The 2,957-nt window shown below is 53.1% G+C and overlaps 1 long non-coding RNA gene across 1 annotated transcript; it reads left to right on the top strand.

Annotated features, from left to right (window-relative positions):
- The first annotated feature begins 13 nt into the window (after positions 1–13).
- Positions 14–1,340, top strand: LOC127749716 (uncharacterized). The gene is made up of 2 exons (XR_008011312.1): positions 14–657; positions 755–1,340. It is a non-coding gene; the product is annotated as an uncharacterized LOC127749716 (long non-coding RNA).
- The last annotated feature ends 1,617 nt before the right edge of the window (positions 1,341–2,957 follow it).

Raw genomic sequence — 2,957 nt, 5'->3', positions numbered from 1 at the left:
GGGGGGGGGGGTAGACCACCTCCCTCAGCCAGCGCGTTGATTTCGCCATCGAGGGGTTCGTGCGATTCAAATCAAACGTTCACAATCACAATCTGCCACCGAACCAGCTCGGTACGGGATCGTCTTCATCTAGAAAGCTCGCCCGCCATCCGCCGTAACTAACCTGCCGAGTTTGGCCTCTTCAAGTTATAAGAACGCCCAGTAGGTAGGCACAGTCTTCTCCGCAGGTCATGCATGCACTGCGGAGTGGCCTACCCCCAGACTCGCAGGCGCCAAGCACCCATAATTTGCCGAATGAATCTGAGGCAAAACGGACGTACTTTATAGACGATCCGCAAGTGACAGGTCCATCGAGGCATCTGCGGTCTCCCCGAGGCGTTGGTGAGACGCGATGGTGCGTGTTGGTGCGAGGTTTGGGTTCGCACTCCAATAGAAATATCCCGGTTGTTTCTGTACAGGGGCCGGCGCGGGCGGCTTTGCCCGCTTTACTCTGTCCTTCGGGCGCTATGGTCCGTTTTTCTCATATTCAGTCGGCGAATTGTGGGACCTCGACGCCTGTAAGACTCATGGTAGGCCACCCCGCAGTACACGCGTGCTGTGTAAGCAAGGTGTTGCCTACCTGCCAGGCGCTACGAGGGCTGGCAGAGCAGGTGGCAGGTTCGTAACGACGAACCGAATGGTGGACGTACTTTCTGTATGCTCCACAAACCATTCCAGCGAACGCTTGATGATCAGAATACCCAATGTGCTGCAGGGCGACTCGGGCGGGCCGCTGCAGGTCTTCACGGAGAGGAACCCCTACTGCATGCAGCACGTCGCCGGGGTCGTGTCGTTCGGCATCTTCTGCGGCAACAAGGTCCCCGGCGTCTACACCAGAGTGGGCTTCTACATGAGGTGGATCGAGAAGACGGTGTGGCCGAACGCCAAGGTCGTGTACCGCGGGCCCGACAAGGAGAACGTCACGAGCGTCCCCGACCCCTGAAGGCCCGGCCCCCGGCCACTCCCCGGCCCGACCGGCCACCCGTACGACGCGAGTGCCGCATGGGTGGCCTGCCCACCGGGCTGCCCAGCCCACCGGGCGCTGAGAAGGGAGGTCGGGAGGTTGGCTGTGTAATAATGTGATGTCCTATCCTGGACATATTTCTGAAACTCGTAACTTTTCTGCGTACATTGTGTGCAGTTTAGGTCGTGTCTTTTTAAAGTGGAAATGTCGATCGGAGTATTGGACATGTCATATCAGCTGATTGCAGTCCATGACGGAAAAAATGAGCTGAGCAGTAAGCGTGATGCACGCGTTGGCTGCCGGACCAAGGATAAAGCAATAAATTTCAATGCATTAATCGCTTTTTGTCCCGTTTCCCAGCCTGTATAAGGCGACATTATGTATAGGTCGCCGCCACGTGCCGGTGACCCGCACTCTCGAGGATGGGCCCTCGCAATGTGACAGATCCTCGTCAGGCAGTGGCCTTCGGTGGCCTTCAAACCTTAGGGTTCAACCCGGGTCGACCGCACTGTAAACTCCGCAATGACGCTTGTCTGTCGCCTTGGGGTTTAGGGGTGACGCGCGCTGTGGTGGAATTTTTCCCAAGCAAGCCCTTAAATTTCTTTTTCTATTTTACCATTTGATGAGAACGTCGTAAAATTTTGGTTTGAAGTAGCCCACATGTCATGGGGTTCTGACCCATAGTTAACAAAGTCCGCGCCAGTCAACTTTTCCCATAAATCCTGTAATATAGAATATAGTGATAGACCTGCGTGATTACGGAGGAAACAGTGTAATACTACAACACAAAACTTCACCTTATTCGCGTCACACAGAAAAAAATCTAAATCAAGAATCTGTCTTGAACGCAGATTATACAAATTTCAGAATAAATCTGTTTTCCAATTTTCTCTCATAATAAGGTGTCATTTGTTTATGGCTGCTTGTTATTACTTGCAATTTTGTAACTCGGCGTACTAGCGACGATGATGAGATAAGGGCGGGACAGAGCAGAGCGCCGGCGTCGGTGGCCTAGCCTAGTATTGTTGTACACGGACGGGGCCTGCCCTCTGCCCAGCCTGACGCAGTATTGTTGGGTAGGGGTAGGGGAAGGGGCCTGAAGCGACACGAGCGACACTCAGACGGACAGCCCCTCACTGATTCCCCTAGCGGCTAGCGCCAAATAAATTATTTTGTGGTCTCCGCTCCGCTTAGTCCTCTGTCCTAATCGAGAGTGAAAGCAAGTTGACACCTTAAAGTTACTAATTTATTCTTTACGTTTTGTCAACAGGTTTTTAAGGTATCATCATCTGCTAAAACTGTTTTCCTAGTTTTAAACGGGGGTGAAAAAGAACAAAATTATAATATTTTACCGTTTTCGATAGATCTCTACACTTTCCGATGGTCATCCAACATCCAAGCCTGGGAAATATGTAGGACGATACGAGACGCTAAAAGCCCTAAACGGCCACCAAAGTCTCTAATATTGCCTCGATGGGCAGAAGCCGACCAATCAGCGAGTTGGTCCCTTACTTTCACCTCCGCGTTTCAAATAGACTCTACCGAACTCCGGGGCGCACACACATAAAGAGTTTGGCTGGGCCTTGCGGATCTGTTGTATTGCAGGGGGCGACACTTCAAGAAAACGCCAGGTTTGGGAAGGTTACTCTCAAGTTGCAACGCGCTTCCGGTATCGTTATTCCGACGACTGCACTTGAAAGGCGTTCGAGCCATATAAACCCATGTAAACATCTGACACACGCGCGCATGCTCTTGGGCGACGTGCGCAACCCGATTGGGAAGAGTACCCGTGGGTACGCGTGTAACCCGGATTGGGACAAGGACCAGCGGGGCCCCGAATACGATTAGCGCGATACTGTACAGCGGGAGTACATATTCGGCGGGGGAGGTAGGCTGCCCAGGCATACGGTCCCCAGTTCCTCCCCGCCGTGCACCGCGCCCGGCACCCTCGCCG

The sequence above is a fragment of the Frankliniella occidentalis genome, unplaced genomic scaffold, assembly GCF_000697945.3.
Source record: "Frankliniella occidentalis isolate FOCC.00 unplaced genomic scaffold, Focc_3.1 Scaffold81, whole genome shotgun sequence".
Lineage (NCBI taxonomy): Eukaryota > Metazoa > Arthropoda > Insecta > Thysanoptera > Thripidae > Frankliniella > Frankliniella occidentalis.
The sequence above is the reverse complement of the archived record's forward strand: the minus strand, read 5'-3'. Positions and strand labels throughout refer to the sequence as shown.